At 34.5% G+C, this 9,174-nt stretch overlaps 1 long non-coding RNA gene across 1 annotated transcript; it reads right to left on the reverse strand.

The window, feature by feature from the left end:
- Positions 1 to 6,647: 6,647 nt before the first annotated feature.
- On the reverse strand, positions 6,648 to 8,480 carry LOC127076843 (uncharacterized). Its single transcript, XR_007786899.1, has 3 exons — positions 8,082 to 8,480; positions 7,825 to 7,930; positions 6,648 to 7,084 (listed from the first exon to the last, which is right to left on the reverse strand). It is a non-coding gene; the product is annotated as an uncharacterized LOC127076843 (long non-coding RNA).
- Positions 8,481 to 9,174: the final 694 nt, after the last annotated feature.

Genomic DNA, 9,174 nt, shown 5'->3' on the forward strand with positions numbered 1-9,174 from the left:
GTTTGACAATCACATGTTTGCATGATCAGTTTAAAATTTAAAAATAATGGTTAGTTCAATTGATAGACATAAGTTTTGATTTTTATTTTTTTTACGGAAGACGTAAGTTTTAATAATATAACAAAGGGGAAAATAGATTTGATTCAGTAATTTAGAAATTCTAGGTACGACAAAACAAGACAAGTTCAAAAAAAATAAAATAAAATGATAAGTGATGAAATGTAATGCAATATATTTATTCTATGTTCCCTTTTATTTATTTTTAAACAATCAAAATAATTAAATTTAATTATATTTTGTTTTGTTAACATATATACCATCAGTCAAACAAATAATGAATAATCTATTTTAATTCATTTCAAAACTCTAACATTTCCAAACCAAACGTTCTCTTACCAATAATGTTTCACAGCCACTTCCTCACCTATTTCTCTATATTCACCTTATTTGATCTCTACCTTCATCAACAAAAAACCTTAATCTCGTCTTCTACCATCATCTATGGGGTCCAGTACTAATCATTCATCATCCCCAAAATCTACCAACAACGATTCCAACAACACCAACAACGCCTTTACCAATTCAAATTGTAGTTACCAAACATATATGTTTGGTCCATTATTTAAGCATTCAAGCGACAATCTCGACCATGTTATCGTTACATCGACACTCAACAAAAATAAATTTCATATTTGGTCTCCATCGATGAAGGTTATCTTACAATCAAACAACAAACTAGGATTCAGTGACGGAACCCTAATTCGTCAACCTGATACAGACAACAAATCTCTTGCGTGGAATCGATGAAACACTATGGTAATGTCATGGATAACTAATTTCATTGATGAAAAACATATCATAAAGCATTTTATGGATGAATACAATCGAAGAGATCTATGATGAGCTTAAGGACAAGTACCACCAAGGAGACTTGTTAAGAATATCAGACATACAAGAAGAAATATGCTCTTTGTGTCAAGGGGACAACAACATTATACAGTACTTCACTATGCTCAAAAAATTATGGTCAAAAAATTATGGTAAGAGCTTGAAAACTTTCGACCCCTACCTAGTTGCACCTATGAACCGAAATGTCCCTTTCTCCTTCTGACCACCTTCAAACAATATCGTGAAAATGACCATGTCATCAGATTTCTGAAGGGACTCAATGAACATTATGCTCCGGTGGGATTGCAAATCATGTTGATGCAGCCATTTCCTCCAATTAACAAGGTGTTCTCCCTCCTCATCCAACAAAAGCGTCAACATGCCATACATGTAGCAAATGACAAAATCATTGATGCAATGAACAAATTCCCTAACAAGTCTCGTCAGAATGAAGCTACCTCCAAACCTTCTTACACATGTTGTGGTCGAGGGATACAGATTTGCACCTTCAGTCAAAAGCCAATACATACCATTGATGTTTGCTTCAAGAAGCACAATCTATCTTCATACCTTAGGAAAACTAACGTAGCTCAACTATCTGCTTCAGAAGAAAGCAAGGGTGAAAACACAAGTTCTAACTCTAAAGATGGTATCCTTAATACTCCTTTATCATGATTCACACTTGAACAACAAAAATCCCTCTTAGCCCTAATTTTAAAAAGTATTGTTGCCTCATAGAACAACACTCATCACATTCACAGATCTATCAACATAAATATAGGTAATATCCATCCTTCACCTTCTATTTTTAGTAGCCATGGACCATGTGCCCATTCTAGTCACATTTTCACCCATATGCATGATATTTCCCTCATTTATATCAGGCTTCCCAATGGAGCCTTTTTAACTATCATTTTTTTGGAACTGTTTTCTTCAATAAAAACTTTTACCTTCTTGATGTTTTATACACACCAAATTTTTATACCAACCTTATCCATGTTCCAAAATTAACTAAATCCCTTGATTGTCACATTAATTTTAATTCCACCACTTATGGGAACCGTATCCTGATGAAGATTGGTGCAATTGATCTCCACGATGGCCTTTAGATCCTTAAACATGCCTCTATCATCAATAACTATATGAGCAAAACTATTTACAACTTTAATAGTCATATCATCAAATCCTATAATTGTGGCACTATTGTTTAGGCTACCTTGCTTTTGATACTTTAGATCATATTAATAAAAAAAAATCTTTACCTAAATTTCAAAAGAATATTTCTCCTTGTGACACTTGTTATATGGCTAAACAAAAGAGACCCCCTTTTCATACTAGTATTGAATCCACTTTTGCTTGTTTTGACTTGTTACATATGGACATATAGGGTCCATTCTCTACCCCTTCTATGTCTGGACATCAATATTTCTTAACTATTGTTGATGACCACTCAAGATTTTTTTTGGATTTATCTTATGCAATTAAAATCTAAAACATCTAAATTAATAAAATCTTTTGTCCAACTCGTATTAAATACATTCAATAATAAAGTCAAAACAATCAGGTCTGATAATGGTTCCGAATTTACTATGAAAGAATTTTACCTTAAACATGGGATTCATCATCAGATCGTTTGCGTTGACACTCCCCAATAGAATGCGATTGTAGAAAGAAAATACCTATACCACCTAGGGGTAACTCATGCTCTTCTTTTTCAATATCATTTTCCCAATGTTTTATGGGGGTTATGCTCTCTCTTTCAATTTTTTTTATCAATAGTCTACCTTCAGAATTATTGTATTATAAGTCTTGCTTTGAAATCCTTTATAATAATACACCGAATTACCTTTCTTTGTGTATTTTTGGCTGTCTTGTTTTTACTTCTAGCTCCAGACACAACTAAAATAAACTGGACCCAAGATCCCATAAGTGTGTTTATTTAGGCTCCAAACCTGGTGTGAAAGGTCACATATTATACGACCTTCAAAATAAACAATGATTTTTTATCTTGTTACACTATTTTTTACAAAACCATATTCCCATATCACACATACCCCACCAAACCACCCATACAACCTTAAAGTCATGCCCCCAACTTACAAAGATTACACTTTTGACTACCTTGATAACAACACACCTAGTACTCCATCTCCTATTATTGATAATGCCAATGTACCAGACCACGCACATGTACCTGTACCTGAATATGCTGCCCACCAAAAGACACCCAACATAAATCCTCCTACATTAAATCCATCATACTTAAACACTTCTCCCATTACTTCTCAATAACATATTCCCATACCCATGACTGCTGACATCTCCATCCGAAAATCAACAAGGGTGTGACAACCACTCACTTATCTCAAAGACTACCAATATTATCTTATTCAAGGCAAGACATTCACTTAAAAGGTAAACCCTCTTTTCCCATTTCTCATTACATTCTATAATAATTTTATCTCCTTTTCCGAGATTATTTAGTTTAAAGTTATCTACTCTAACTAAGTCCACCTCTTACAAAGAGGCCATTACTGACCCAAGTTGGAAACTTGCCATTTCCAATGAAATCCAGTCCCTTACTGATAACAACACATGATCCTTAACCACCCTTTCCCACAACAAAAGAGCCATAGGTTGTATATGGATCTTTAAATTATTTTTTTTGGCCAATGACTCCATAGAGAGATATAAGTCTCTCATTGTAAAAGGTTACAACCAAACCAAAGGCTTAGATTATAACGAAACTTTTAGCTCGATCACTAAAATGATAACCATTAGACTTCTTCTATCCATTGTTGCTTCCAAAAATAGGTTTTTACATTAATTTGACATTAATACCGCTTTTCTTCATGGAAATTTGGATGAAGAAGTTTACATGAAATGTCCCTCATGGACTTCAAGTTTCTTCCAAAACCATTGTTTATAAGTTAAATAATCCATTTATGGCCTAAAGTTGGCCAACATACAATGGAACCATAAATTAACTACATCCCTCATTTATCTAGGATAATCTCAATCCAAATCTGACTATTCCCTTTTTGTTAAAATGTACATTTTTTCTTTACTTGTATTCTTGTATATGTCAATGATCTTCTCCTTGCAGGTACAACATTTAAGAAATTGAAAATACCAACTCTTATCTAGATAAAACATTCACTATTAAAGATGTGGGTCACTTAAAATACTTTCTTGGATTTGAAATATGCTCTTATCAAGGCATTTCTTTATGCCAAAGGAAATACACACTCGACTTACTTCTAGAATATGGGCTTCTTGCATCCAAACTGGTTTCAACTCCCATCCCAATAATAATCTTACTACTATAGATGCCAATACTCTTCATAATCCCTATGTTTTTTGAAGTTTAATTGGAAAATTATTTTATTTAACAAATTCTCATCCCGACATTTGTTTTGTTGGTTAGGATCAACCAACACCTATCATACTCTACAAATGAGCACCTAAATGCAACTTTCTGGATCTTGAAGTATCTTAAAATAACACCAACATTTGGGTTAATGTTTTAGAGAGATTCTAACCTCAGTGTCATTCGATTCACCGACTCAAACTAGGGAGCCTGCAAAGAAACGCGTCGATTTACAATAGGTTTTTGTTTTTACTTAGGATCCTCACTTGTGAGCGGGATAAGTAAGAAAAAACAAATCAACTCTCGATCATCCTCCAAATCTGAATACAAAGTTATGGTAAATTCTTCTTGTGAAGCACAATGGTTACTTTACTTGCTTACAGATTTAGGAGTTTCTCACCACCAACCAATATTTATATTTTGTGACGATAGAAGCACCATTCACATTGTGAACAATTCGATTTTCCATGAACGAACTAAACACATTAAAATGGTCCGCCATCTCATTCGTGACGAAATCAAGGATAACATTATTCATCTCATGACAATCAACACAAAGGAACAGGTCATTGATATCCTTACCAAGTCCCTTCATCGCAGACCTTTTTCTTCACTGTTGAGCAAACTTGGATTGAAGGACATTCACTCCAGTTTTAGGGGAGTGGGTGTTAACATATAACTTATTTTAAGTTTCCTTGTATTGGGCTTATTGTTTTTTATTTATGTTTGGCTCACTATTTTTGGCCCCTAATTTTTTTCTTTTATGTTATTGGTTCACCTCTTATAAATAAGGGAATCTTTTATCTTGAAATGTAACGTTTTTACTTTTATCAATACAATTTATATTTTTCTTCTATCTTAAATCCGGTAAGTTTAACATATTTCATACCACTCTATTTTATTTTATTACATGACCAAAACAAAGCTTAAATGTTAGAGTTTAAACTTAGCGACATGAATTAATTTCTATTTAAACTACAAAATTAATTTATTACATTCTCTTTTTTGTTAAATATGATAAGGAGAAGGTAAAAAAGTTTGTCTTGAGATTGCTGAAATCATAATTGAGCCTAGCCAGTTTGTAAAATTGTTAGAAAGTGTGTTATGAAACTTTTGTTATATGCTGCTTACTATATAACTAATTCACACTTAATGTAAAATTTAGATCAGGGAATAATGAAAAGCTTGTTCATCATTATTATTATTCCTCTATTGCATCTTTTCCATGTTTAATTTTAATTTTAACATGGTATCTGTTGTACCCCAAAATTTGCCCTCCCTTTTTGCCTTCCATCTAACCTATAACTTGAAATCCATCTATACTCATTCATGCCTCATTCATGTGCGTCATTCATTCATGATTAACACTCGCTAATAAGTATCATGGATTCAAAATTCTTGGCTTGTGGAGCTAGGGTTTTCATGTGGAATAACTTCAAATACGTGACTTGGACTTTCATAGGGGATGTGAAACCCTAATCGCTTGATGGTGGAGGTATGAATTCAAAAAGACGCTATCTGAGCTATCCTCAGGGGTCCTCAAAACCCTTATTCTTAATTATATGATTATGGATCCTATGGAGCTTCCCTTGGCCTTACCTTGGCCATCAAAACCTTAGTGAGGGCTCATACATTGGAAGACTCGTTGATGAAACATCTGGTTTGATTCAAAAGACTTGATTAGGGAACTAGGTCTCACCAAAACCCTAATCAAGGAGGGAATTTTCTTGATGGACTTTGTGGCTTGACTTTCCATCTGGTGACATCCAAAACCCTAATCAAGGAGGGAATGATCTTGATGGACTTTGTGGCTTGACTTTCCATCTAGTTTCATCCATTTTTCATTCATTGAGTGTTGACACCTTTGCTCAATCCTTATCCCCTATAACCTCTTGTTTCTGATCCATCCATGGTGATTACATAGTTTGGTCTCATCCTTTGGGCCCCAACCCAAGATGCCTTGGTGTTTGTTGTTCGGGGATCTTTGGTCAAGTCATAAGTGTTGTCCCCTTTGGTCCTAGGTAAGGTTTAAGAATACATCCAAATCTTGTATTGGTTTAAGTCATGGTCCATGCACACTCAAGTCTTGTCTCAAGGTCTGATTCCATGGGGTTTTATGTGGTTTGTGATTTTCATTCCATACCATGGTCATTTCAATTATTCAAGATTCAATTCCAAGCGTTAAGGTCAAGTCAAAACCATTCACATTCATTCAAAATTATTTGCATTTCATCAATGTGAATTCCATGAGAAAATAGTTTTAAAAAGTTGAACTTTGACTGAATGTTGACTTTTTGGTCAACTTTGACCAAAGTTAACCGGATTTACCATGAACCATAAGACCTTTTATCATGAATCACATGCCTTTGAAACTATTAAAATCCAATCATTTCATTCAAATTACCAATTTCACATTCCATTTATAAGTACAATTTCAATCCAATTACAACACAATCAATATTCAACCATTGTTTCCATATACAATACATAATCAAATCCATGACTTAAATTCCATTACAACCAAATTACAACCATTAGCACACCAAGGGCCAACCACACATTTCATGACCAAACTCTTCAATCCAAAGCAGTATGATAGAAGGTTTTGGCATTTGATGCAGAGAGCATTAAGGATTTTTATCGAAGAGGTCAGCCTGCTACAGGATGTTGTCACTGATTTGAGAATGCACTTGAAGTGGCTTCGGAAGATGATATAAACAGAGAGCTTTCACGGCACACCAAGGGGCAGTTGCAGATATGTGGCTCTAGCGTCAATGGCTTACCGCAGCGTTCTAATTACTGCGACAATCTCCAATTATACTCAACCTGCAAAAAAATGAATTCCAAATAAATTCATAATGGGTATCAATTTGTCTCCAATCTCACAGATCCACAAGATTTTGCACGGATGAACTCACAGGATGTCAAAGCTCAAACGCTCATCTAGTTTAACCAAACAACAATATCATAAACATAAGCATGACATATAACCTCATCATAGTGCATCATATAAACTCACATACTTACATAGTTTGGTTCTGTTCAACCACTAACAGTTGACTTTGAGCTAATGACCAATCACCCCCAAGAGTTCAAAGCATATATTCATGGTTTTCAATAGTTCAATCGAATGCACATAGTAATGTATAAGCTACATGGCAAAATGAATACACAACAACAAGGCCAAGTATCTTCAACAGCAATGCACATTTAGTTAAGAGAGATTTTCGAAATGAACATCAGATTTCAATAGCAGAACATTGACACTAACAGTCATTCAGTAATCCAACAGAAAATCAATTAATAAACTTCATCCTAATTTAACTAACTATTAGTTCACAATGCTAACTGCACTAACCGTATCCAATAACAGTCTAGTTCAAGTAACTCGTAACAAAATTCCTCACAATTAACCCTGTAACTGATTGATAACAGAATTGAAACCAACTAGTGGAAATGACTCACATGACACTGACTGAGATTTCACAGAGTTAACTCCATAACTGATTTACACATAGAAGAGGTAACAGAGTCAGGATTCTGTTAAATTAGAAGCTTATAAATACCTCATTACAGATCCATTCGAGGGGGTATTGGAAGGTGCAGTTTCTCTCATTCTCTCCTCAATCCACATAGTGCATAATTCACCCTCCTCCAATCATCATCGTATCCCTGCACAAATTGAAGAAGCTGAGAATCTAGTTCACAATTCATCTCTTCAAAATCACGTGTGCGCAACAACGGACTCGGAGTGTAGAAGAAGAAGTTTCATAGATAGAAGGGGATGAATGTGAAGAAAAAGTAGGAGACATCAAGGGCATACCTGAAATCCACCGCCGCTAACATTACCAGCGTTTCAATCGTCCTCCTGCGACTATGCTGGTTGCTTCAGCCCCAATCGCGATCCAATTCACCTTGCGTTTGCGCACGAGATAATCGGCATCTTCACTCTTCATCTTCAACCACGCAAGCAAGACCGGCGGCCATGTATTCCCGTAAGTTCTTCGGCTATCGCTATTTCGCATGTAACCTTGATTGCAAACTCCACTTCGATGTTGATCTTGATCTGAAGCCGAGTTTGGGCGTAAGATCGAGTCTGCGGTGGAGTGTGCGTGGAGCGGATGCGACGAAGGTGCACGTAGACGAATGGAGCTACACGTCCATGGTTGATGTTCGGAGAAGAATGAACGAGCATTTTTTGAAACTCTTCTTTGGTTTCAGCTTCTTTGAAAATTTTATCTTATACCCCTACATTTATCCTTATACCTGCATTTTATAAAAAATACCAATTGTATTTTTATATATTTTTAAATAATTTATTATTTTATTATTTAAATATTTTTTAAATTTTATTTTACATACCGGAAGACTTTGTAAAAGAATTCCGGTAGTCATTTTTCACGTATTTTTTAAACTTTTTTTATGTACCGGAAGACTTTACAAAAGAGTTCCCATACACAAAATTTGACTACAAGAACTCTTTTACAAAATCTTCCGGTATACAAAAAAAAGTCAAAAAATGTTTGAAAAATAGTAACGGAACTCTTTTGCAAAGTCTTCCGGTTCACAAAAATTGACTACCGGAACTCTTTTGCAAAGTCTTCCGGTACACAAAAAAATGATAAAAAAATATTTGAAAATGACTTCTGGAACTCTTTTGTAAAGTCTTCTGATACATAAAATTTGACTATCGGAACTCTTTTGGAAAGTCTTCCGATACACACAAAAAAAATATTAAAAAAACATTTAAAAAATAACTACCGAAACTCTTTTGCAAAGTCTTCCGGTACACAAAAAATTGACTACCGGAACTCTTTTGCAAAGTCTTCCGGTACATAAAAAAATATTAAAAAAATACTTGAAAAATGACTACCTGAACTCTTTTGCAAAGTCTTTCGGTACACAAAAATAAAATT

Source organism: Lathyrus oleraceus, chromosome 1 (assembly GCF_024323335.1).
Source record: "Lathyrus oleraceus cultivar Zhongwan6 chromosome 1, CAAS_Psat_ZW6_1.0, whole genome shotgun sequence".
NCBI classification, from domain to species: domain Eukaryota; kingdom Viridiplantae; phylum Streptophyta; class Magnoliopsida; order Fabales; family Fabaceae; genus Lathyrus; species Lathyrus oleraceus.